Here is a 27610-nt window from a genome sequence, read left to right as displayed (position 1 = left end):
TGTATGTTAAACTTACTGAGGAACTAGAAGACTGTTTTCCAAAGTGATGCACAATTTCACAGCCCACAGCAATGTACGAGGGTTCTAATTTCTTCAGATCCTTGCCAGCATTTATTATGTCCATCTTTTTCTAATAATAATCATCCTTGTGGATATGAAGTGGTTTTGATTTTCAATCCCCTGATCACCAGTGATGTTCACCATCTTTTCATGCACTTATTGGACATTTCTTTATCTTCTTTGGAGAATTGTCTATTAAGATCCTTTACCCATTTTTTACATTCATTTTTTTAATATGTAAAAAAAGAAAAATTGTGTAGGGAAAAAAAAAAGCCAAAACGACAAAGATAAATATGATGACAGATAGAAATCTGTGTGCATGAAAGGCTGGGGGCGGGGGAGGAATGAAACTTCATCCCAGAGGACAAGTTCTTTACTTGATCAGGCCCTGGAGTGCCACCCAAGATGGAATGCCACATGGCAGTGGATGGGCTGGTAAAAAGGTCTCTGAGTTGATGGGTTTGGGAAAAATGCATCTGCCACATTGGAGAAGGCAGGCATTTGCCTGAAGAGGTATGAGTATCTGCCAAAAGGAAATAGACTTAATTTGATCCACACATGGCATCTCCTAGGGGTTTAAAGCAGAGACCTCCATAGCTGGAGCCTACAAGGCAAAGGAAGAAGCAAGAGATTGGACAAAATTTGAGAGTGAATAATTAGAAAGCTGACTCTATGTGACTGCTTCTCACAAAGGTCTAGGTAGTAGCATTTTAGCTACGAAAAATCAGTACCAATCTACTGATATTTAAAATTCAATGATAGTAATAGATAGGATTTACTTTGTTATATAACCTTGCACTGCTGCAGTGTGCCATCGGCTTTATGCAATTGCCTCATTCAGTCTTCCCATACACTCTGAAAGGTGGGTGCTGTTCTCAGAATGGTTTTACAGATGTGGAACAGGAGGGGAAGAGACGTAAGTTGTGTGTCTAAGCGGGGGAAACTGAGCTAAGAGGTCAGACACTATCAAAGTAGGTAATCTAAACCACAAGGATGTACATTTCCCCTGGGGTTTGCGTTCATATTTTAAATGAAGAAAACAATGTAAGCCCTAAGCATTTTTTTCTCCCTGAATTAGCATTTATGGGGTAAACAATTTACTTTTTTACTTACCCTCATCCTAGGTAGGAAGCCAGTAAGCTTGTCAAGTTCAGGTGTAATTTAAGCATGTTAACAGGGAGTGGGAAGAGGTGAAGCAATAGTCTGGATAGTGAGTGGTACTAGAAGTCTGCCAGCTTGGCACTACTAGGGTCATCACAATAGAGCCCCGGCTTATGTCTGGAGATCAAAGATGCCACCATGGAAGAGGAGTGATGGAAGGGAAACTGAGTCAGAAGCCCAGTTCACTGGCACTCGGGCATGGAAATGCTAGTCAAAAACACTGGAGCAATGGCTGTGTATAATGATCCGCTGACTGCTATGTCTGGGTATCGGGCAGCACCAGAGAGGGGCTGAGCAGTCAGGTGAAGAAGACAGGTGACTCCAGAGGTCAGAAATGAGGGAAGGCAGGTGTGGAGAGGCCACCGATGGCCTCAAAATCTTCTCTCTGTCATGGTACTAGAAACTCCAAAAGTCCTAGCTGGGCACATGATCATTGGATTCTGTTGTAGCTAGGCGTGGCCATGTCCTTCTTCCCCATCCCTTCTTCCTTCTGGTGGGGATTCAGAGGCTGGAACTCAGGCAGCCATCTAAGACCATGAGGTGGAACCACTGTTGAGAACCAAGAAATCAGAACACAGAAAGGGGCCTGGGTCCCTGATGATTGCAAAGCCACTGATAGAGATAGCTTCTAATCTGCTTGCTTAAGACTTGGTTTATTTATTTCTTGTTTATTATTATTTGGGGATTTCTATCATTCTGAACTAAGCCGAACTTAATTCTAACTGACTCAGCAAGCACTGACATGTCAGTAATGCTGGGCTCAGAAACCTGGTTCCTTCTCCTGACCCCTTTTCTATAGCAGAGATTCTATGCAGATTAATTCTTGTCTGAATGAATAGCAACATAATAAGATTACTGTAAGATCATGGCAGCAAATGCATCCACCAATCTGAGTGCTCCATAACATGTTGTAATTGTTATTTCAGTTCAGCATGCCCCATCGCCATTACCCCCAACCTTACCAGGGTCTCTTACAGTAAAAGCAAAACCTGAATGTAGAAATAGAATATTCTTCTCCCCAAGCAAATTCAGTCACAGCCGTCATCACTACATCATTTACCTCCCACCCCATTCCAGTACCCAAGATCATAATCCAAACCTCATGTGCCCTTCTCCCTTCCTGGCTCTGACAAAACTTAGGTCCCGTTCCCATTCCTTTGGGCTCTGGACCCCAGCCCCTCCTGCCTCCCACAGAACTTAATTACATCCATCATACCATCTCCTGTTTATATTTTTATCTTCAAGTATGTTTTATATTTTAAACAAATCCTTCCCACTCCAATCCAATATCTTCCTTAAGCAATTGACCTTTGTTCGTTTGCTTGCTTATATTTGTTACAATGAGATATAAGATAAACATGTGGTCATAAGTCAAGTTCTCTAGGAAACACTTTGAGAAAGATATTTATTGGGAAGTGCTTTGGGGAACAACAATAATACCTGAGAGTGAAGGAAAAAGGAATAGACAGAAGTTGAACATCAAGGCAGTTGTAAAAGAGGCCTCCACCCATCCCATGGGAAACGCTGAAGATGGGATGGCCCTTCAGAGATGTCCTGAATTAAAGCAAGGGGGCTGTGCCTTTGTAGCCTTGCATTGATCACTCATTGGCTCTCCCCTAGGGAGGGCACAACCTTGGCTATTCCTCTGAGCCACCAGCAGGCAACTCTTCCTGCTGCTTGGGGAATGAGTGTCTCAGTCTGGACAGTACAATGCAGCAGTCATTACAGGTACACTGAAGGATTTGGCTGGCTGTAGTGAGAATGATTTGGCTGGAGTGGTTCAGTGACCATCTCCAGGATTGGGTGTTTAATCTCTGAGACCCAGAAGTTGAACTTTCTTTATATGCCTGTAGATGATTAGTTTCGCCATGACCAAGTCATGCTAACAAAGTTCACATTAGGCTAATATACAGCCAAATGATTTATTTACAATATGACTGTTGCTTTGCAGTAATCAAATGTTTGTATTCTTTACCCCAACACCCAGAGCACAAGGAAAAGTTGGTAGCCATGCGGAAACCAAGAAATCATTTGGTCCAAATTACAGCAGGAATTCAGTGGACTCCAAAAAAGCTCTTTGTAAGGAGAAAAATTGAAGGGATTCCATGCAAAAGATCGAACGAGTAAGAAGCTGGAAGATGTTTGTAACATGGAGAAGATGAAACATATTTCTTTTCTCAACACATACAAAGAAGGAAAGTATAGGAAAAACTCAAAAAGGCCGATGAAAATTATGGTCCCAATGAAGAAAAACTAAAATGAATCATGATTTCAAGTAATTGGTGGAATATCATAAAAGAGAATCAATTTGGCCATGCTACTAAGAACATTCTCCTATGATCACCCAAGTGTTGTGACATTGGACTTGAGAGGAAGAAATGTGGTCTTGACATAATCCTTGGCTCTCCAAGGAACAGCAACTACCTACTCACAATAATTTAAATGCAGTTTACAAGTTTTCAACTCTTAGAATTAACCTGTGGACTAAGCAGAGAAGACTTAACATAGTTACAGAACAGAATGCAAAATTAGCAAACTGAACAACGGAAAAGCAAAGATAAGGTTGACTGAGGTTGAAAGGGGTAAGTGGATGTCTGATACTTCATCTCACACCAGATGGGGTTAAGAGCTGCTGTCTAAAGTTCACTGAGTGAGAAATAAAATTTTAAATGCATTATTTACATTTATAAAGGTAACCAGTAGAAGAACTGAAAATAATACCATACCTACCAAAATTTGGGAGGGAAGTGGGGAAGTAAAGTCAGACTAAATAAACTTTCATCTTTCAATATTAAAAAGTAATGTAAAACATTGATAAATTACGAAACAGGGGAATAAGCATTTATTTTAGGTTATAGGGGTAACCACCGGAAGAAACAAAATCCCGAAATGGTCAAGTGGTTGGCTTTGGAATATGCTTTGGGTTAAGGTGGTACTGGGGAAAATATGACGTCTATAGACTTTTATGGATTTTATCCCATATATGCATTCCTTTGAAATATGAATAATGTTTAAAATACTAGCCAAAGCTTAATTATTAATCAGGAGGATGTTTGGCTATTACAGACTTGGAATGACTTGAGGCACAGTCTGTCATGCTCTGGGAAAGCCTAGTGAAGTTTCCCTCTCTAATGGAGAACACATCCAGTTCCAGGGCCTTTCTGCACAGAACAGAACATGGTCCACAGACACATTTTAATTTGCTGAATCCCATCTCCTTCATGCACTTCTCCTTTTGTATCTGGACAAGATGAATTGAATGAGAGCCATTTGACGTTTCCCAAATTAACTTGCCTCCACCTTTTGTTGCTTGAGATGGGGAATGACCAGAACAGTGGTTCCCAACTGTGGCTGCACATTAGACTCCTTTGTGGAGCTTTAAAAATATATCCTTGCCAGGTCCCACCCTAGACCAATTAAATCTGTGATTGGAGCCCAGGCGTTGTTACATAAATACAAATACATATACACATATATAATTCCCAAGGTGCTTCTAATTTGCAGATGGAATTGAGCATCACTGACCCATCACCCCACTGCCATTCATCAGAGCACTGAAGCAGGTTAGCTCATCCTTCCATTATCATCATCACAGGCCTTAGAAGAGTGGCCGTGCTCTGCTTGCCTCCATTTCCTCATTGCCCATTCACTCCTCGTCTCCTGACATGTGGCTTCCCCACCTTCCCTGGGAAATACTTTTTACCACTATCCCCAATGAACTGCTAGTTGCTACACCCATGGATTCTGTAGTCTTGATATTTCTTTTTATCTGCACAGCATTTGATCCTGCTGATGACTCTTCTTATCTTGAAATTATTTCCCTTGGTTTGTTTGATCCCACTCTTCCCGATTCTCTTCCTTTTTCACTGTCAAACCCGTGACAGTGGTCTCCTTTCTATCAGTCTCCTTTCTATTCCAAATCTCTCTCTTGAGCTCCAGGTCTAGGTATCCAAATGCCTAGTGAACATTTCCACTTTGATGTCTTATAGGTGCTTCAGACACAACTTGCCTCAAAATGGAACTCATCATCTATTGCCCAAATCCCTTTCTCTCTTATTCCCTGCTTTGTTGAATGGCACTGGTTGTCCAACGCTATTCAGTTACACACTCCAGAAGCCCCAAGAACCCTGTGAACACTTCCCTTTTCCTCCTCTAGTCAACATCCAGTGAATTTGTCCTTGTTAGCCCCCTTCTACTTCAGCCACTGTCCCAGCTTCAGTTCATTCCATCATCAGCTCTTTTCTGGATGTTTGGGACAATCCTCTACCAGTCCTCCTGCCTTGATCATGTCCCTCTCGATACTCACTTTAGCCAGAGAGATAGTTCCAAAGCACGACTATGATCATGTCGATCTTCTCCTTAAAACCTCTCAATAGCTTCCCTGTGGCCTTCCAAATCCAAACTTAGAAAGGTCGACAAGGCATGAAATAATGCACTCCTCCCTGCTTCTCCGGTTTCAGCACCTGCTACCACCAACAGATGCCCAATACATCCCACCACACTGAGCTCCGTGTGCTCATCTAGGAAGACTACTTCCTAGATCTGGGATACCCCTGGGCTTACTGCTTCACCGTTTCCTACTCAAACTTCACATTTTTGCTCAGATTTCACTATCTCTCAAGCTCCTTTTCCTCCTTGGAACCTACCACAGAGCCTGGAAAAGAGTAGGTGCTCCAGAAATGTTTACAGAAGAAATGAATCCATAATACTAAGAATTTTGGAGGGAGGTATAGTGTAACTACACGAAGAAAGTAAAAAGGGTAATTATAATGTATCTCTAACTCTCAAATGCTCTGATCTCAAAGGAAGGTTTCCAATGTACTCTGAAGAGCTGTGAAATCCCATAGAACCCCCCAAAAATAGAGGCCCTGGTGGAGAGCCCCATTTTAAACAGGACTACTTTCACTTCACCTATTTTTGTATTTTCTGTGGCTATTTTATATTATTTTGAGGCTAAGAAATATCTGAAAACCATTGGTGTAAATTACCCAAATAATTAAGTTTGGAAGTATAATTTCTGTGTGAATTACTTCTCCCCAAAGCTCTCGGCTCCCTGTTCTGTTTGGGCAGAATAGCTCAGAGATGTTTCTCCTTATTTAGTGTTTCAGTGGCATGATATTCCTTTTATTTTCCTTCTTAAAAATTATTTTGAATGAGTAATATGTGCATATAGTTAAAAAAATAATAAAGCTAAAGATACAAAAAGGTATTCAGTGAAAAAATAGCCTCTTCACAACCACCACTGCCCCCATCCTCCAGAGGCAGCACTGTGGCCAACCTTGGCAGATCATTCCAGAAATACCTGTGCAGGGGCCGCTGCTCTGGTGGGCAGGAGGTACTTTCCCTTGAAGGACGTGCCTGTCCCTAAACTCCAGTGACATGGTTTACTCATTACGAACTCGGAGTGGCCTTAAAAGACACCTGGCCCTGCTCTCCAATGCCTGTCAGGGCTTAACATCACTGTAACAATATCAAAACCATTTCTGGCAGACATTTGCTAGCATTTGCTTGGCTCATTTCCAAAAATCCATTTAGGTCAGCTTATTTACTTACCAAAGGGTACATTTTTTCTACTAATGCATTTTGGAGAATTTGTTAGGAAATTACACAACTTGAAATGAGACAGTTCGTGGGTATTTTATTGAGATTTTTTAAAAATAATTATACTGGATACTTGATATTTCAATAAATAACATTGAGACAATTGACTCTCAAATAAAGAAGAAAAACTCCTCTCTATCTCCGCCACAGAAATAATGTTGTAATAAAGACCTACAATGGGGGAAATACAATTATATAAGGTAACACCTTTATAAATTTTGAAGAAGGAAGGTTTTCTTTAAAAAGACACAAAAAGCAGAAACTACAAATATAGATACATTTAATTATACTTAACTAAACACATTTTGTTATTAAAACACCACAAACAAGATTCAAAGACAAGCAGCAGCCTGGGGGGAGATATACCTAGCAGAGTTTTTTTTAATAGAATGTACTTAAGTCTCACAAATCAGGTAGAAAATGACATCCAAACCAAAGGAAAAAACAAGCAAAGGATACTGAACTAGAAATTCATAGAAGAGGAAATAAGAATAGCCAATGCATGTATGAAAAGATATTCAATTTCATAAATAATTAGGAAAGTGCAGTTAAAACAACAATAAGGTATCATTTTGGCAGTCAATACTGGCACAAAATTTTAAGTTTGAGAATATAAAATGTTGGCTAGGATGTGGACTGTTCAGAGTGTAAATTGATACAAACACTTTAGAGAGCAATTTGGCAGCATCCTGTGAATTTGAAAATGTGCACAACCTTTAACAAAGCTTTTTTTTTCTAAGTACTTACCCTAGAGATGCTCCCACATGTGTGCATAGGAGCTATGCGCATGGATGCTTATTTGTGCTTAGTTTCCATCTAAGTGTCCACTACGAGGAGAATAACTAAAACTGTGATATTTGCATTCTGTGGAACTCTCTGCTGCCCCTACAAAGAATGTGCAAGATCCATGTATAACAACGTGCCTCAATCTCAGAAAACAATGCCGAGTTGAAAGAACATAGTATATAATGGGATATAGTATATGATGCCACTTACCATTTATTAATATGAAACACGCACACACCAACACAAATACCATATGCACGTATATAAACATTTAAATGCTCTGGAAGGATCAATTCAGACTCATTAGAGATTGTCCTGGGAAGTGTATGGAGGGGAATGGGTCCAGGGGTGTTGCAGAAATGGGATTTTGTGCTGTAGCAGTAATGTTTTATTTCTTTGAAAAATATTGGTGTGCTCGCTTCAGCAGCACATATACTAAAATTGGAATGATAGAGAGAAGATTAGCATGGCCCCTGCACAAGGATGACATGCAAATTCGTGAAGTGTTCCATATTTTAAAATATATATATATTGGAAGCAGATGTGGTGAAATGGTAGCAGTTTTTAATTCTCAGTGGTAGAGTATGGGAGCATGGTTATGATATTCTTAGTATCCTAAGTTTTTAAAAGAAGTTAAAAAGGAAAAAGGATGACCAAACCCATCCATTCCTCCAGATACCATCAAAGTATTCTTGGATGAAGGCAAACAAAGAAGAAGCTGCATAGCAGGACTTCATCTCAGCTCCACCTCCTCAGAAAGTCATTGCTCTCCTTATGCATTTTGGGGTCACGAAACTACACGATGTTTTAGGAATTAGCCCTATTCACTACCTTTTATAACTCTTATAGGAATGGGTTGATAATCTCTTCTATTACCTTACACCATTTCTGCCTCATGAGGACTAATCTAATCTGAAGATATTTTTATGAGCTAACTAAAAACCTTTTAGAATGAGGAGGATGTAAATAAGTAAACAGGTACACTACCAAATGCAATAAACATTTCTCTGCCGGTGATAACAGGCTCATGCCTTTAGAAGGAGGAAAACAACTTTTCCTGAACGTCTACCATGTGCCAGATACTTCAGCTAGAAGTTTTAAATCATTGTTTGAATTCTAATTTTCACAACCACATGAAGCGGGTTATAAAGATCCATGGGTTTAAGTAACTAATTCAAGGTCATATAGTACATTGCTGAGCCAGGATAACTTCAAACCACAAGAGAATATTTTGAGGAAAAATATTCGGGAAGCCATAGTATTTTGCTTTGTATAAGGAATGGAGGAGGGAAAGGGACAAATTCATGTTAACTTGTTGAGATTCTACTTTCATGCCATCTCCCAGCACAACAGTACTGTGAACCAAGTATTTTTAATCCAGATTTAGAAAGAAGAGAGCAAAGCTTAGAGAAGTGGGGATTGGGGGTGAATTTAGGGGGGAATTTGCTCAAAATAACATAACAAGGTAATCTATAAGGAAAGCCTATTTTGAGAACAAGAGAAAACCTGGTTCAAAATAAGGACCTTACATAGAAAACACATACACTGGCCTTACTTCTTTTGCCCCAGCGTTCAGGTCGGCCTAGCTCCATGCTCAGTCCATGCTATCGAGGAACACATGTTTTAGGAAACTCCTATAGTAGGGAAAGGTGGTTGGCAGTCAAGAAAAAATGAAATGAGCCCTAAGCCACAGATCTCTAGAAGGACAAGTAGAGCAAAAGCTGCCCTTTTCATAATGCACAATTCCTTATGAACTAGTCTTCATTTCATTTGGAGATCATTCGTCATCTTATGGTTACAGTGTTCAAGCACAACTGAGAAAGAAGAAAATATTTTTTTCCACTGCATGAGTGAAATAATCATTAGAAAAAAAAAACAAACTTGTGTTTCCTGCCCAAATTTAACACTAGATATGAAAAGAATAGTCAAATGTCAGCTTGAATGGGTGATTCTCTTAGTCATTATTTACTAAATTGATCTATTTGAGGGGACAGGGAAGAGGGGTTGTTTTGGTCGGCTAATGCTGCCAGAATGCAATATACCAGAAATGGATTGGCTTTGAAAAAGGGGGTTTATTAGTTTACAAATTTACAGGTCTAAGGTCATGAAAATGTTCACATTAAGACACAAGAGGATACCGTCACTCAAGAAAGGCTGATTGCATCCTGGATTTCACATGGGAAGGCACATGGCAATGTCTGCCTGACCTTTGCTCCTGCCCCTTTTGTTGCTTTCAGCTTCTGGTTCCAGTGGCCTCCTCTCTGAGCTTCTGTTTGTCTCCGAATGTCTGAACTCTCTCTGCTGTCTTCATCAGCTCTTTAGGACTCCAGAAAGCTGATTAAGACCCACCTTGAATGGGAGAATCACATCTCCTGGGAACAACCTAATCAAAAGGTCCCACCTGCAATAGGTCTGCACTCACAAGATTGGATTAGGAAAATATGGCTTTTCTGGGATATATAAAAATTTCAGACCAGGCCAGGGGTCTTCCCCAACCAAATGGAATGGCTTTCTTTTTTTTTTTTTTTTTTGCATGGGCAGACACCGGGACTCGAACCCAGGTCTCCGGCATGGCAGGCGAGAACTCTGCCACTGAGCCGCCGTGGCCTGTCCTAAATGGAATGACTTTTTATTTTCTTGAAATATAAATCTTATAGGAAAACCCCATTACTTTGCACAACATTTGAGTGATCCAGTGGCTATTCGCAGGGGATGAAAATCTTTCTTGCAAGTGGCCCATATATGTTTTTGAGATCATACAACAGGTAAGAACATCTCACCCCACCACCTTAAAAAAAACCTTCATTTCAGATGTAACACGTGGCTTGGGACACTGTTGTTCTTTGCTTTTACTGACTTTCTCTCTTGGCACATATTGAGTCACACAGCTTTAATTATCACTTATATACAGATGATATTCAAATTTACACTTCATTTCCAGCCCTTTCAGATGATGTCACCTTCGCCTCACCCCAAATTTGGCCCACATCTTGTCTTGGATGAGCCACAATTTTCTCGCCTTGAATATGGATGAGACTGAGGCTTTGCAGTTTCGTTGTAAATAAACTCTAAATGCATTCGAGTTAATTTACCTCATGATATCCTGCCCCTCCAGTTTTAAGAGCAAGGGTGTTCAGTAACTCTAAACTATTCTCCTCCATTCATCAGAAATGGCCTTAGCCAAAGGATTACTTTCCACAAAATATCCAAGATATTTGGCAGTTTTTAATCATTCCCAATTTTGGCTAGCATTTTGGTTATCTCACAGCTGAAATTCTGCCACGATCATCGGAAAGGCTTCCAATAAACCTCTTCTTTTCGGTCTACTTGGAGTGGCTGCCCTTTGGCCTTGCTCTGGGTACACAATCCCAGGACACATTTTCCTTCAGGCAGCTGTGCTAGCTTCTCGTGCGCTGAATAAAATGTAATTTGTGAAGATTTTGGCTTGATTCTTTGCTTTCACATAAACTGACTTTTGAAGTGACTTAAAATTATGGCCTCTCTCTCTCTTTCAAGGGTTTCTTGCTGTTGTTGGTTTGTTTTGCTTTGTTTTTTCATTGTATAGTTGGAGATGTCCTATGCATAGCATCTTGACTTTCAAAGAACTTGCTCTCTTAAACAAAACTGTGCATTTGAAAACATTAAGAGTATTTCAGCATAAGCATTAGGTCATGCATTTCTCTAAGACCCTGGTGCATCATAAGCCCTCAATAAATATGTGTTGGAATAAAGATAGAGTAAATGATTTTAGAATCCTTTGAGCCATGTGTAGCTTTTGCTGCTGTAGTTATTTAAGATATACTGTTATCTACCTCTTGGATTATTATGTAACTGGGTTTGTTTAATTATTACTTCAGCTAGAACATATTGGAAATCTTCATTATACAACTGAAGGGTATAAAATAGAATGTTTGGAGAGTTGTCAGTTAGCTGATTTGTCTTGTGTGGCTCTTCGTCACAATTTCAGTTGCAGCTAACGATTCATTCATCACATTTTAATTAAAAATAAACATAAGTAAGGGCTGCTAAAAACTCTAGTGTCAAGTAGTGTCATTAGACAGAGATGGCAAATATTTCTAGCAGTGACCATATGATATCTTCCATTCATCTCAGCAATAGTCCCCCAAATCTAATTATTGGGAGGATGGCAGCTGCATTTGGCTGGGCTTTTCTTCATTTATACAGGGAGGTATTTTTTTTCAGTCTGTTATGTTGTAGGAAATCAGCTGTTGCTGAGGTCCTTCACAAGGCTGAAATACCAGCACCAGAGGACTTTCCCCCAGTTATTTTCTACTGAAATATTTCTTACCTGTTCCTGCTCATGTGCCTTCTGGCCCAAAGATGTTCCAAGGAAATGTATGGTCTTCTAACAAGACTTCTTTCTCTGGTTACACAACTATGGTATATTATTGCTGCCTGAGCATATCATGGTGGAGCAGATGACAGCAGGGAAGCTTCAGTGACAGGTGTGGCACTTACCTGCATGAAGTCCCCATATTCCAGGGGCCGGCCTTTAGCTTTGCAGACTCAGAAGCATGATTTTATCAGTGTCAAAGGAGTAGCTTAGTCTTTTATTAATAGAGGACACAAAGAAGAATGGATTCATTTAAAATGAGAAAAATATTCATGCACCGTGATTGGCCCTGAAATGCAGTAATTAAGAACAGGGACTCTGGAGTCAGAGTGCTTGGGGTCAAATTCCCCTTGGGCTGCTCACTGGTTTAGTGGCTTTACTTAATTTCACTAAGCGTGGTGGACAGACTTTAAAGCGGCTCCCAGGATCCTTCCTCCTGGCGATGGTTCCTTTGTGTAATCCCCTCCCCTCGAGTGTAGGCTGCACCTGCTACTCGCTTTTCTAACTAATGGAATGCAGAAAGGTGATGGGATGCGCGTGATTATAGGAACATCTTTACGTAAGACGACGGCCCGCGGCTCGCTGGTGTCTGCCCCCACTCCCTCTTGGTTGTTGACTTTGAAGAAGCAAGTTGCCGTGACTCTTAGGGCGGCAGCAAATGAGTTCTGTCGACAATCTGAAGGACCTTATAAGTGGATCCTTCCACGTGGAACTCTAATGAGAACCCAGCCCTAGCCACCATCTTGCCACTGGCGGACACACGGTCGGGAGACGCCGAGCAGAGGACCCAGGTATGCCGTGGTGGACTTCTGACCCACAGAAACTGTGAGGGACTAAATGGGTGTTGTCTTAAACCGCTAAATTTGTGGGAGTTTTTTTACTCAGCTATAAAAAAAGAAAACCTATTACACCAAGCCTCAGTGTCCTCTTCTATAAAATGCAGATAATGAGAGTGCCTACCTCATGGAGGTGATAAGTTAATGTAAGTAAAGAATTTAGCATAGGGCCTGGCACGTGGAAGATGCTTGAAAAATGTCAGCTCTCCTTGTGGTTACTAAGTAGCACTTTATCTCCCTGTAGTAAAATCCGCATGGGGGGCCAAATTCCAACCAGTTTACTTGAGGAACACAGAAGGGAAACTTCTGCTTTAGTGCTGCCTACTTGAATGTCAAAATCATTTCCTCTGAGGTTTCCTTGACCTCCCCAAACTAAGTTACATGCCCCTTAATTCCCACCACACCCTGGGCTCACCTTGCAGTGAAACATATTATAACTGTAATTCTTTGTTGACATATCTGTCTTCCCTTCTCCAGTAATCTGTGAGCAACCTTTTCTTAATATTGTTTGTGTTTTAAACTTGAAAACCAGCAGTGTGCCTGGCACAAAGTAAGTAGATGTTCAATAAGTGCTTCTTCAATGAATAAATGTATACATAATGTGAGTGTGCACAGTGGATGTATATTTTTACACATAAAATCACCATGGCAGATTGTATTTTCCCACACTGGCTACAGTCATGCTTCCAGTCCCATATGCCTTTCCAGAACCTTGTGCACCCCATCGAGAGATGGCATCTATGTCCCTTCCCTTGAAAGTGGGCAAGCCTCATGGCTGTCTTGATTAATAGAATGCAGAGAAGTGGCATTGGAGGACTTTTGCAGTTAGGTTAGAAAAGACAAAACAACTTGCACCTGGCTCTCTCTCTGGGTCTCTGTCTCTCTCTCTCTGTCTTTTTCTCTATCTTATGAGACATGTTGCCTATGGAGCCCTGAACTTCCATTTAAGATGTCCTGCTACACTGAAACCACCTAAGAAGTCCTTCTACACTGAATGACCACATAGAGAGACCATGTGGAAATGGAGAGAGATGCCCAAGGAGATGCCTCTCTTCCAACCCCCAGCCGTATGGGTCTTCCTAGTCCAGGCATCAGACATGGGTGTGAAGAAGCCTTTGAGATGATTCCAGCTCCATTCTCATGCTGACTGCAACCATGGCGTGATGGTTATGTTCAGGTGTCAACTTGGCTAAGTGATGGTGCCCAGTTGTCAGGTCAGGCAGACACTGGCCTAACCGTTACTGCAAGAATATTTTGTGGCTGGTTGACAAATCAGAAGGCTGGTTTATTAAGTCATTAGTCAGTAGACAGCATCTGTGACTAATTAAACTACCATTAACTAAGGGCGTGTCTTCCACAAATGAGAGAATCCAATCAGTTGGATTTGATCCCATCAGTTGAAGACTTTTAAGGGAGAGGAGAGACTTTTTTCTTCATTCTTCAGCCAGCCACCCTCTCCTGTAGAGTTCATTGATACCCTTTTTCAGAGTTTCCAGCCTTGTGGCCTGCCCTATTGATTTTGGGCTCTTGCATTCCCACAGTTGTGTGAGGCACTCACTTTGATAAATCTCATATTTACAGATATTCCTGTCAACTCAGTTTCTCTAGAGAACTCTGACATGGGAAGAACTCAAATGAGAACCACTCCCCTGAGCCCAGTTAACCCCCATGATCTATATGCATGATCTATAATAATAATAATAATAATAATAATAAATAGTTATTGTTTTAAGTCACTGTTTTGAAGCAGCTTGTGTATGGCAGTGGAGAACTTGAAAATATACACATCCCCAAATTCATATATGTATGCATATATATTCATACATATGTATACTGTTTCATACCCATAGTCACATGGGTCTGGTAGCTATTGTTATTGCTATCAATGCTATTGTCACGCTTACCTATTATATAAGATACCATCCCTGAGGTCAGCACACATGTTGTTGACTTTGTGCAAATCCTAGATCCATGATGTACAGTCATTTGTGATTTTGTTGAGCCATGGATTTGAATCACAGGCTCCTGGGTGGGAGTAGTCTCTCAGCTAGTGGATGATCCCAGCTGACTACTAACACAAACAGGATTTTCTTGTTCTGTACTTGTAGTTCCTTATGCAGTAAATTTTATGATGTGAATTTTTTAGAACCGCTATTCCCTTTTCAAAAAAAAAAAAAAAGAAAAGAAAAAAGAGCTCTGACAAATATCAGCTGACTGCTCATCCCAGTGATAAAAATGAAGGGAAACTAAAGAGTCTGAGAAAAAGAGACTCCTAGCCCAATAATAGAAATTTCAAAGAATGGAATGACAGATGTGCTAGGGGCTTGACTTTATGATGTGAACGCAGCTGGAGAATGCCGTCCCTAAACAAGGAAGCATAATTCAAGAAGCCAGTTTGTTGAAAACTCCCACCATTTTGCTGAAAACGTAGTAGCTTAGAAAGCCATTGGAGGCCTCAAGGCTTTGTTCATATTTTTTCAGTTAAAATGTACAGCATTAGGAGGGGGAATTATGCTACCGTTATCGCCACCAGTTTGTGGGATAATTGAAGGTCCAGAAACATGCATCTCTTGTACATCAACAGAACATAGTCCTTAACTTTTACATGTGAGATGCTCTTCCAGGCCTGGGGGCATTGAGAAATGGGTGAGTCCTTGACCTTGAAATACATACTGGTTTACCTGCTTGGTGGGTGAGGAGGGAGGAGGGTAAATAAGCAACAAATCAATGACAAGTCAGATTACTATCATGTTTCACTTGCAGTGACCTAGTTTCTGATTTGTGGATGTAAGAATAAAGGTCATTTGTTTGGGTGTTAGTGGGTAGGAAAAGAGAGAGAGAGAGAACTTGAGATCTCTCACAGCTCTTTGACAATCTAACCCCAATTTTAGCTCCATTCATCTCTCTTAATAACCCCCCATATCAAACCATCCTTCCAGTAAATATGGTTGATGCATTAATAAATACACTTGCGTTTCAATGTGCACCCTTTCAATTTAAGGAGTTTGAAATAAAATGAAAGTGAAATTAGCATCTTTATATACACATGCATACACAGAATAATTTCAGAATAACACCATTTAAACTCTCTGCCTCTTTTTTTTTCTTTAACAAAAACTGCTTTTTGTAGTGAGCACAAAAATATACTATGCATGATCTACCATTCTCCTCCCCCCCACCCCCGCCCCGGCTGGCTGGAGTGGAGTCTACAGTGATCTTGGATGTCATATGTCAAAGATGGTAGAATTTCTGGCAACCTGAGTTTCTGAATGACCAGGAAGATCGCCTAGCAACCAGCATTGCTTCTGTCAAACTATCCTATGCACAAGACATAAACTGCTATTGTGTTTATTATAGCAGCTACTTTTTTAGGAGCTTTGCATAACCTTAAACAACACGGTTAGCTAATACTGCAAGAAGGTCCCCAGATGAAGTGAGGAAAAAGTTATCATCACCAGTGTCAAAATGGAGATGGTGAACTACTGTGATAAAGGTTAGCCAGGCAATTTGTGAAGGGCGTAGAATCTGGCACCAGCCTGGGGGATTTAAAGCCAGGGCTACTATTTATTGACTGTACAACCTAAAGCAAGTTCTGCCATCTCTCAGTGCCCCCGGGCTCCCTCGTCCGTAAAATGGAGAATAATAAAAGAACGTACCCTATTTCAGTGATCATGAAGATTGAATGAGTCAAAGCATGTGAAGTGGTTAGAGCAGAGGCTGCAGGTAATACTCATTCTTATCATTGCAGGTTTTTGGGTATAAGTTTCAACCTGATGAAAACACTAAGAACAAGTTTCCACAGAAAGAGTACAAGGCTTTTATTTGGGGACATCAGTAACATGATGAGAGGCTGCATTCTTAAGAATTTTTATGGGGTAGAAAATGAAGACTTGCAGACTAGCATTTGAAGGCCAGTGCACCCATCAGTCAGTGGCTATTTTCTGTTGTTTCATGAATAAATTTTAATACATTCAATTTTCCCCATAAACTGTTTATTTACTGTTCATATTAATGCAATATGGGAAAAGCATTTACATGACTGGAATCTTTTGCAACCTACTAGAACATATCTCCTGTTTTGCTCTCCCTTCATTTCATGTGAGAAAATTCATTTTTGCTCTCCGTGTTTTTGACTTAACTGGCACTTCTCAGGAATGTAGCATCAGCATAAATCAAGAGGCTGATGTAGAGTAGAGCGATTAAGAATCTGGCCCAGGGTTGGGCGGATTTGTGTTTGACCCTTTCCAAGCCATGGTTTCTTTACTCGGGGTTATGGTGAGGATTGAGTGGGGAGCCTCAGCATGGGACCTGGCACTCAGGGCACACTCAGTGAAGATGAACTAGAATTATTCCTTTCACTAGTAATTCCTTACATTATGTTATGGTATTCCTCCTTGCTCTGGGAAAACCTAGCAGCATGAGTTCCTGAATGACTTTGTGGGGGAAGATCACCTAGCAACCAAGATCATCCCTGTCAAACTGTAACATATGGAAGACATAAATTTCTATCATGGTTCACTGTTGAGATTTAGGGTTTGCTTATTATAGCAGCTAGCTTCTTAGCCGCTTTGCATTACCTTCACCTGTATGGTTAGTTAATACTGCAAGAAGATCACTAGCCATTCTTGATGTCTTCTTTACCTCTGCAAGCTTCAGAGGCCTTGAACTGTAGAAAATATCTGTCTGCCGAACAGCTATTTACCCTCAGCATCTATTAGCCAGTGTCGTTGCTTCTGTTTTTAAGGAAATGTCCTGCTTCCTCAGTTAAAATATATTGCAGGTATTGATTTCAGTTTGCAAGAGGTGTGACCTTCTTGAGTTTCTTTCTAGAGTCCCCATGCCACTGGGATCACAGAAAATGAATTCTAGTTGATTTGGGGTTTCCCTAATTTTTGGTAGTTATATCTAAGTTCTGGATTATGAGGTGGACATCTTATTCTAATATTCATTGCATATGCAGGCATCCCCTTTTGCTTTTTGGTTTTTCATTATTGTCTACTGTGGAATTTCCCCCTCATTTTTGATTCTAAGAGCCCCCTTTATGGTCCGTCTCTCAGTCAGTTCCATAGATTCCGTGGCTTCTATGAGAGCCCAAGGTACATGGGAATGTGTGGGGTCACTGGGTAGAAGAAGGGACTAAGAACTAAAAAAAAAAAAAAAACTTAATATTTCAAAAGAATAATACCACCAGAAAAAGTAAGCCCCTCAAGGACAGAAACTGTATTCTGCCTATAGAGGGCAGTATCCATATACTTTGTTCAGAAGATCAACTTTACCTCATTTAAAATTTTCTGCTGCTTTTAAATTGGAAAGAACAGTCAATGGTCATAGAAAAAGAGGGGGAAAGGATGACTTCAAGTATGGAAAGATGTTAGAAGGATATATGCTTATTCATTCCAGCTGTTAGGATCCTATGCAGTAGTTCCTTTTATCTTAGTGGCTACCAAGACCAGAATAAGGCTGTACTATGCTTCGGCAGTGTAGGACAATCAATGATGGCTCTTTAGCTCTGTGCCGAAGGAAAATATTTTAAGTCATATTATATAAATTTTCCTTTTTTCCCCAATATGAAAAATCAGATACATTTTTCCTCCCAGTCATGTCAGAATAACTGGTACTACTTGGGTTCTTCCTGCTGCAAACGACTTGAAATCTCATCAAAACATATGATACAATAGTAGCATAAAGACAGGGAATCCAGGCAAAACATGATGGTCTTACTAAGGTGGGAAGACAAATACCGGAGTTTAGGAAAGCTGAGGCGGCTGGAATTTGTGGGGCAGAGGGACTGTTGGGATTGAATAATGCCCATCAAAAGATGCATGTTCAGGTTCCTACCCTTGGCCCTGTGGGTGGGAACCCATGTGTAAACAGGACCTTTGAAGATGTTATTAGTTAAGGTGCGCCCAAACTGAACTAAGATGGGTCTCTCTCCAATATGGCTGAAGTCCTTATTAGCAAAGGAAATTGGACACAGAAGGAGAGGCCACAGGGAGCAGCCAGAAAGTTGGAACTCAACTAGTCCTGAAGAGAAAGGAGAAAAGGCCACCATGGCAATGCCATGCGATAGAAAAGCCAAAGACTGATTGCTAGCAGGCAGTCCCACAATGCCAGTCTTAGGGAGAAAGCATCACCTCACTGATGCCCCAGTTTTGGACTGCTCTTAGCTTAAAAACCATGAGCCAATAGATTCTCATTGTTTAAGCCAACCTACTCATGGTATTTGTTTTAGCAATCAGAAAAGTAAAACAGGGAACTACAGAGAAAAGGGCTTCTGAAATCTGTGTGGAGTCTCCTTGACTCTAAAATTGTGCACACTATGGATGAAAACTCTATGAAGCTGGACAGAAAACCACCAGGGAACTATAAACTGAAACACTCTAAGAGTTCACATAGGACTGGGAGACTATAGAGTGCCTCCCAGCCAGAGTAGATAAGCCTCATTGACCATCATATTAGTTTCCTATGGCTGCTGTAACAAATTGTCATAAACTCAGTGGCATGAAACAATACAAAGTCATTATGTTATATTTATGTAAATCAGAAATCCAACATGGATCATACTGGGCTGAAATCAAGGTATTAGCAGGATGTATTCCTTTCTGGAGACTCTAGGAGAGAATTGTAGCCTTCCCCAGCTTCTGAAGGCTGCCCACTTTCATTAGCTCCTGATCCCCTTCCTCATCTTCAAAGCCAGCAACATTGGGCTGAGTGATTCTTCAGCTTCCGTCTCTCTTTTTTTTCTTATTCCATCTTCCACTTTTAAGGACCGTTGTGATTACATTGGGCTCACCTCAATAATACAGGATAATCCCCCTATTTTAAGATCATCTGATTACAGTAACCTTAATCCCATATGCTCTCCTAATTCCCCTTTGTCAGTTAATCTAACATATTCACAGGTTCTGGGGATATGGATGTTGACATGTTTTGGAGGATTGTGGTTTATCACAAACACTGGGGCATTAGAGACCTCAGAACAGTCATGCCTTAGTAGTAGGGATAGATAGGTCCTAAAGTAATGGCTACTCTAGACCTACTCTAACAGAGCTTAAAAGTAAGCCTCAAAAGGATTATGCTGAACCACATGTAACTAAGCTGCTTTTTAAAACAGACATCAATACTCTTTAGAGAAAGGAAGCAATATGCAGAAACAAAACAGTGTAGCATTTACCATGTTCAATTAAAAGTTAGGAAACATCTGAAGGAGTGAGGCAAGAACTAGAAACTGCAAAAAAGAAAGTTTCATCAAAATTAACAGTGTTTCTGCCTCAAAGCATACTGACAAGAAAGTGAAAAGAAAACTTACAAAATGGGAGAAATATTTGCAAATTATAGATTGGATAAGAATATGTCAGAATATATTAAGAAACCCTACAATTCAACAACAGCAAGGCAAACAACCCAATTTTTCAAATGGGCGAAGAATTTGAGTAGTCATTTCTCCCAAGATATGCAAATGGCCGACATGCACACAAGCAGATGCTCAACATCATTAGTCATGAGGGAAATGCAAATCAAAACCGCAATGCAATACTATGTCACACCTCCTAGAATGGCTATGATTTAAAAAACAGAAAATAACGCATGTTGATAAGGATGTGGAAAAATTGAAATTCTCATGCACCACTGGTGGAAATGTAAAATGGAGCAACCACCATGGAAAACGGTTTGGCAGTACTTCAAAAAGTTAAACATAGAATTACCATATGACTCAGCAAGTCTACTTCTAAATATATGACCGAAATAATTAAAAACATCTTATTGAAACAAACACATGTACACAAATGTTCATTGGAGCACTTTTCACAATAACCAAAAAGTGGAAATAACCCAGATATACATTAACTGATATACAGATAAACAAAATGTGGTATAGTCATGCGATAGAATATTATTCAGCCATAAAAAGATGAACCTCAAAACATTATGCTAAGTGAAAGAAGCCAAACAAAAAAGGTCTCTTATTATATGATTTCATTCATATGAAATACCCAAAATAAGTAAACCCATAGCAAGTAGATTAGTGGTTGTCTGGGCTGGGGGAAAAGTGATGGTGGGTGTTTGATGGGTGTGGGGTTTCCTATTGTGATGATGAAAATATTTTAGTAGGTAGAAGTGATGATTGCACAACATTGTGAATGTACTAAATGCCACTGAATTATATACTGTAAAATGGATAATTTTATGTTAAAATATGAATTTTGCCTCAAAGTTTTAAAAACATGAAATTTCAATGGAATGAAATAAAATGAAAAATTCACTAGATAAGTTTATGGGATAGACACTACAGAATAAAAGATCCATGAACTTGAAGCTATAACAAAAGAAACTATTTAGATTAATGTACACAGAGGAAAAACATATATATTGACCAAAAAAGGGAAAGAACCTCAGTGATCAATGGGACAATATTAAGCGGTGTAATATATATGAAACAGGAGTCTCAGAAAGGAGGGGGGTGGGGTGAGGAGAGCATCTATTTGAAAAAGTAATGGCCAAAACTTTTCCAAATTCGATGCAAGTATAAATGTAACAGTTCCAAGAAGCTCAGTGAATGCAAAGTAGAAAAAAATAAAAAAGAAGGAAAAGGAACATTGTCAGAGTACATTATAAACACGTTTTCCGAAAGCCAGTGTGGTAGCTTGAATTGTGTAGCCCAGTTAGGACTTGTTCTTGGTCCTGGTCTGGTGGGTGTGGACTCATATTAAATACATTTCTTGAAGTTGTTACTTCAGTTAAGATATGGCCCAACTGAGTTAGGTTGGGCTTTAATCCAGATTCCTAGAGTCCTTTTTAAACAGAGTGAAATTCAGACATAAATTAAAGCCATGGAAAGACGCCAAAAGCAAAAGTCAGCAGAACTGGAGTAGAAAGAAGAAGGTATCACCATGCGCATTGCCATGTGACAGAAAAGAAGAAAAAAAATAACAACAGATTGACCAAGTAGAAAACAAATAGCCAAATGGTACCATATCAATATTATATTAAATGAAAGCACTTTGATTAAAATCCAGATTGTCAGACTGGATAAAAAAGTAAGACTTTTTTTGAAGGTTATTTATAAGAAATACAATACAAATATAAAGACAAAGAGGAGTTAAAAGAAAAGGGATGGAAAAATATACTATACCAACATTAATAATACAAAAGCTGAAGTGGGTAGTAGAGTATTTGATGATCCAAAAATTTTCACTTCAGGATAAAGAATATAATGAGAAATAAAAGAGGGACAATTCATAATGATAAAAGGATTATTAAGAAAACATAACAATCCTAAATGCGTATGCACCCCATTCACAGCACTTCAAAACACATAAACACTGAAAGAACTGAGAGGAGAAATTTTAAAATTCACAGTTAAGGATGATTTCAAAACTGAACATGTTTTTGACAGAAATGATTAAACTTCCTCTTCTTCTTTTTTTTTTTCCACATCAGAGGGTAATTCTTACATTGCAGTCTGGCACAGTTTCCCAGTTCCCCTCCAAAAGAACTCCTGTGTGCTAGAAATCTGGCCAAGTGGGCTTGTGGGTCTGTAGGCTGGCATGTGAACTTGACTTTTCTTACTTCTCAGTTAAATTTGAGGGAAAGCTTTTCACCAAAGTGTTCAAACAGGAAGAAGAAATTACTCACACTGTTATTTTCTCTTGAGAGAGCCTCAGGATTCAAGCTAAAGCGACCATTAGCCTTTTCCCTCAGTTCCTTTAAAAACACTCGACTCCCTGTTGGATCCAATGGAGGAAGGAGCCATGGCTGGTTCCAGTGCAGATGGCGCCATGGGCCTCTTGGTCCTTGCAGGCTCCACGTGGTGATATGGCCCCCTGCCTTCCAGAGCTGCTTGTTTTCCCCTGGAGGTGTCCCTGGATTCAAGCATTAGACCAGATACCAGACTTGGATATGTGCCTCCTCTTTGAATGATTGAATGAATGACCAATTCATCCAGTAATTAACAGACTTAATAAGTAGTGATTTCAACTGGATAACAGTTCAAGTCCAATGTCAACATAGTACCCTCCCATACAGTAACAGAACTTGGTCCTTGACATAACAATCTTAAAAGTGGAAATAAAAATAATAATAACAATATTGACTGTGCTAGTTTGAAGATGTTATGTACCCCAAAAAAGCCATGTTCTTTTTCATGATCCAATCTCATGGGGCAGGTCTATTGTTTAGGGTGGAAACTTTGATTGGATTGTTTCCACAAAGATGTGACACACCCAGTTTTGGGTTGGATCTTTTGATTAGATGGAGTTGTGACTCCGTCCATTCAAGATGGTCTTAATTAGTTTACTAGAGTCTTTAAGAGAGCTCGTGGAGTGGCAAAGTTCTCAGAGCCAACAGGTACACAAACATTTGGAGATCAAGACAGAAATAGCCTGGGGGCTAAACAATGATTCAGAGAAATAGCCAGAACCTTAAGAGAAGAAATCTTCATCCCCAGGAGTTGCTAAGCTAAGAGATGAAACCCAGAGTTTGGATCCACAGATGCTTAGAGAGGAAGCCACTGGAATCAGGGCCTGGAAGCAACAGACATGAGGACAAGGACCAGCAGACACCAGACATGTATGCCTTCCCATGTGACAGACATTAGCCTTTCTTTGAGGACAAGGTATCTTTCTCTGGATGCCATACTTTGGGCATTTTTAGAACTGTAACCTTGTAACTTAATAAATCCCCTTTATGAAAGCTATCCCATTTCTGGTATCTTGCATTCCAGCAGCTTTAGCAAACTAATTGACTAACATTTTGAGTACTTTTAAAACACTTGTTTAATCCTGCATTTATTTTTAGGTTTTATTATATTCCCTACTTCACAGATGAGTTGATGAGGGAACTCAGGCACACAAAGGTGAGATAAATTCTCCAGTTACATGCTTATCCTTTTCCTTGACAACTGAATCCACCTTGGGATATTCTGACTGAGAAGCAGACTAGTTTAAGACTTGTTCTGTGTTGCTATATGATTCAAATTATTTTGCTAGCAAGCCACAGGAAACCGACTCAAATTTGCAGAAGCGAGTATGGGAATTGACTGGTAATGTAACTGAGAACACTGGTAAAACAGCTTCAGGCATAGTTGTATCCAAGTGGCCAAAAGGTTTTTCCCTCACTTTCTTCACCCCTTCAATCTGCTCACCTCTCTGCTGGCATGGTTAAACTGGGTAGCATCAGGCCTATATCTATGAGCTTAAAATCTGGTGAAGAGGGCTTTAACTTTCACCCCTGCAAAAAAAAAAAAGCCCAGCATGAGTCCTGGGATTGAGACTTTTAGGCCTACTGTGGGCTACTTCATATCCTTAAACCCATCACTGTGGTCAAGTAGAAGGCCTGGCTTTAGCCACTTGCCTATCTTCATGTCTAGAGGTGGGGTAGCTCCCACCTAAACCATGTGAACCAAGGAAAATTGAGGAGCTGTTACCCAACGAAGGAAGGAATGCACGCTGTGCAAGCAAAAGTAACAGACATTCATGGTCACCAGTAAAGCAGTCAGTGGTTGACACTGGATATTATCTGGCTTCAAGGTTGAGTGTAGGGAATCTCTGTATCATTGAACAGGATGCTCAGTAGCCTGTGTTTTCCCTACAAAGCTTACTGACCAAAATCATTTTCAAGATTCTAACAACTTTTATAGGAATCTCAAGAAACTGAGCCATTGGTATTACATTGGTGGAGCACTGCCATATTTTATTTTGATTCTGATATTCATTTATTCATTCAACAAATGTTAATGGAGCATTAACTCTGTGCAAGGACCTTGAAATACAGAGATGAATCACCATCAAGACCCTAGCTTACATTCCAATGACAGGCTTAATGTCTAAGGCCATTTAGTGTAGATTTGCTTGGCCATGGAAATCATATGAAACCTTCACATATAATGTTGGATGTACATATAACACCATACATAAAATTTCAGTGGTAGCCAGTAGTCATTATATATTTGTTAATTGCTTATGTGATGCTGTAAAAATGCTGTATCGTTATTATTTTTTCTTTACTATTTACCTGCTTCTAGACCAATCAGATCATTGTGATAAAAACTATAAGCTTTATTTATAAGAACTGTGATGCAATACTATGCCTTATAGGTGGTGGAAATAGAAATTATTTGTGATGGGAACTCCATGTCAATTATTCATTTGCATGCTGTTAGACATGTGTGGGAATGGAGAGTCTCACAACCGCCTTTCTTCCCTTTCTGTATTTTTGCTACCTTTGATCTGGAATTTTAATCTTATTGGGTTAAATTATCCTTAGTGAGGTGTTCAAAGACTTTCAAGTATCTCTGCCTTTTTGAACATTAGCTTCTTTGTGGTGTGTTTTTCCCTAATTATTCCAAATATAGCATAATGACCATGAAACCAGAAAAAAAAAAACATTTTATGTTCTTGAATTTGATTTCATATTCACAGCTTCCACTTAGTACCTCTTTAGTTATTAGGTTCATTTCAATGCCATTTTCAAGGTGCCTACCAGGATTATAGTCATTTCAGTATAAGTTACTGTACATTTAGGAAATAACTTGATTACTTCGATTTAAACAGAGAGCCTCAATATCTATGTTTATATGCTGCTCAAAGCACCTGTTATAGTTATTATAGAGCTGGGCTACTGGTCATTATTTGATATATATTTGTTAATTCATTAACCAAGTATTGAGCACCAACTGTGTGTCTGACACTACTTTAGACATTGGGGATGCAGCAATGAACAAGATAAAATCATTGTTCTCAAGGAGCTTTCATTGTAGGGGGGGAGAGAGATAATAAATGTATTAATAAATAAGTATGTTATCATGCGCTATAAAGAGAAGAAAATAGGGTGTGGGGTAGAGTCAGGGGAGAGTCTCAGATCAGGGGATTAGGGAAGACCTCTGTGAGACACCTGAGCAGAAAACTGAATGGCAGTAGGGGGAGTCACCTGGGACAGACAGCAATCCCCCACCCCAGGCAGGACAGTGAGGACACCAGCTCCAGGATGGAATCTGGGGAAGGCCAGTGCATCCAGAGCCTTGCAAGGGAGGGCAAGGCTGTCCCGGCTCAGGGCAAAGGCCAGCTCACAAAGAATCTTTGCCAGCTCCTTGAGGATCGTGAATTTCCTTCCGAATATCATAGGAAGTCGTTAGAGTGTTTACAGCATGGCAGGGACTTTACCTCCTACCATATCCTTTGTAAAGGATAATTTATTTACCTCGGATTTTCTGTAGACTTCCACGAATTCAGCAGGCAGGATTGTATGTATCATGGAACTCAGAAAATTTTCTTGTTATCAATAAGATGCAGAGCCCAAAACTTACTCTCTATTGATTTTCTACGAGTGCCTTCCTTTAAGGATTAAGGTATCAGGTAGGAATCATGTGGAATTCTGGATGACGGTCTGTTCTGTAATATTGTACTTATAAAGAGTGATGTTTAATTAGCATGGACCATAATTTGGAGCAACTTAGGTCAGGACACACTTTGAGATGCCTTTTCTGGCTTTGACAAATGCCATCTCTAGACTTATATGAAGTAATGAGGGGTGATTAACAGTTACTTAGGAGTGTTTGAGCAATTTGCTGCCAAAAGATAAGGGGTCTTCACAAAACAGCTCACACACATCATATCAGATTCCATCCTGAGTTGACTGAAGATTTGGTCATTTCAAGTCCCTTATACAGGAAGTATGCATGACAGTGGGAAGGGGTGAAAAGTTGTATGACAAACCATTGATATATTTTTAAGTTGCTGACAAGGTAGTGTCCTTTTTAACAGAGTATTTAAATCGTATTCAGATACAAGTACTATACAAATAGAGAAGACATTATTGAGTTGATTGGTAGCCAGTTTCATGGGAACTTGTAAATACAAGCTCTTATATTTTCCTTTGAAGAATAATTTATATCCCCACTAAACTTTTTACTGTGGTTTGCTTTCTAGAACCTGTAAAAAGTTTCATCATAAAGGAGAGGATAGCAGTATTACATACACACACACGCACACACACAAGCTACATACAGAGACTTTCAACTGTAATATCTTTTTTTTTTTTTTTTCGCATGGATAGGCACCAGGAATTGAACCTGGGTCTCTGGCATGGCAGGCAAAAACTCTGCCTGCTGAGCTACCGTGGCCCACCCTCAACTGTAATATCTTGATTAAAGTTAATAAAATTTAGGTGAGATCAGTTACATTTCAAGAATAGCAACACGTCACTTTTCCAGCTCTTTCTTCTTTTGAAAAGACAGTATTTGTTTTTATGGAGGAGGAGATGACAATTAGAAAACAAGTTGTACTAGAATGTGTCATGACAATCATTTAGAGATCATTGAAAATAGCTTTTATATGAATATAAAAGTTTTCCCTGCCCCACAAAGAGAGAAAGCGGACAAATTATTTGGGCCAAATAATTAGAATTACATACGTGTGAAGAAAGTCCTTCGTAAAATGGAAAATCCAACATGGATTTTGGATTCTTGTATGTAAAACATGTTTACAGCATTCCTCTAAGGATTGTTGTCAGAAACTTGAAGAAACCGAATGTCCCAGTACCACAAGGTATTTCTTATAGAATGTTGGCATTGAAGGATAGAATGGAAAGCATAAGCAAGAATCTTTCTGTCAAGTTCTCTGGTATTCTAAAGCTATCCCTGATGACTGAATTAAAAGGATAGCACAGTATTAAAATGTTGTTGTTTCCTTTGCTTTAATAAGCCAAGTTTGAAATTATTTATGATAACACAGTCATCAGTGGGATGTGTTCTTGTGCATTCTGAAAACATGAAGCCTCACGTCAAGTCTTACTATTAAGTCCTTGCTGTGACAGG

At 39.7% G+C, this 27610-nt stretch overlaps 1 long non-coding RNA gene and 1 other non-coding gene across 2 annotated transcripts in view; one reads left to right on the top strand and one right to left on the bottom strand.

Annotated features, from left to right (window-relative positions):
• LOC143652103 (uncharacterized) overlaps positions 1 to 27333 on the bottom strand; it is an 85674-nt gene extending 58341 nt beyond the window's left edge. Inside the window, exons 1-2 of the long non-coding RNA XR_013160423.1 lie at positions 27208 to 27333; positions 23942 to 24027 (exon numbers count right to left, since the gene is read on the bottom strand). This is a non-coding gene — a long non-coding RNA (uncharacterized LOC143652103). The remainder of the gene's footprint in view (positions 1 to 23941; positions 24028 to 27207) is intronic.
• Positions 8020 to 8126, top strand: LOC143652915 (U6 spliceosomal RNA). The gene has a single exon (XR_013160961.1). It is a non-coding gene; the product is annotated as a U6 spliceosomal RNA (small nuclear RNA).
• Positions 27334 to 27610: the final 277 nt, after the last annotated feature.

Source organism: Tamandua tetradactyla, chromosome 12 (genome assembly GCF_023851605.1).
Source record: "Tamandua tetradactyla isolate mTamTet1 chromosome 12, mTamTet1.pri, whole genome shotgun sequence".
In the NCBI taxonomy this organism is placed as follows: Eukaryota; Metazoa; Chordata; class Mammalia; order Pilosa; family Myrmecophagidae; genus Tamandua; species Tamandua tetradactyla.
This window is presented reverse-complemented; position numbering and strand designations above follow the sequence as displayed.